We start from the raw sequence: 702 nt of genomic DNA, 5'->3' as shown, positions 1-702 counted from the left end.
CACATTTTTGTTGTGTAAGCCACCCAGTTTGTGGTACTTCATTACCACAGCCCTTTTGAACTAAAACAAATACATAGATCAATTCTGGAGGAATTGACATCTTAACGATAGTAAGTTTTCTGATCTATGAACATGGTATATTCCTCCACTTATTCACATGTCTTCAATTTCTCTCAGTAATGTTTTGTAGTTTTCTTTCCTTTTTAAAGATTTATTTATTTATTTATTTTAGAGAAGAGAGAGTGTGTGAGCAAGGGGAGGGGCAGAGGGAGAGAGAGACCAGCAGACTCCCCATTGAGTGGGGAGCCTGACATGGGCCTCGATCTCACGACCCTGAGATCATGACCTGAGGGGAAATCAAGAGTCGGACACTTAACCAACTGTTTTGTAGTTTTCAGTGCAAAAGTCTTGCTAATGATCTTTGTCAGATTTTATTCCTAGGCACTTGATGTTTATTGATGCTTTTATTCATGGTACTTTTTATAAATCTCACTTTCGACTTGTTTGTTGCTAAGTATATAGAAATGCGATAGATTTTTATATATTGATTTTGTAACCAGAAGTCTTGCTAAATTTACTTCTTTTTTAAGAGCTTGTAGTTTCTTTTGGATTTTTCTATAATCATGTAATCAGCAGATAATTTTATTTGTTTCATTATTTATGCTTTTTTTTTCTTTTTCTAGCTGTATTGCACTAGATAGG

This window comes from Leptonychotes weddellii, chromosome 6 (assembly GCF_054177405.1).
Source record: "Leptonychotes weddellii isolate Sample4059 chromosome 6, ASM5417740v2, whole genome shotgun sequence".
Taxonomy (NCBI): Eukaryota; Metazoa; Chordata; class Mammalia; order Carnivora; family Phocidae; genus Leptonychotes; species Leptonychotes weddellii.
Note: the sequence above shows the minus strand (reverse complement) of the source record.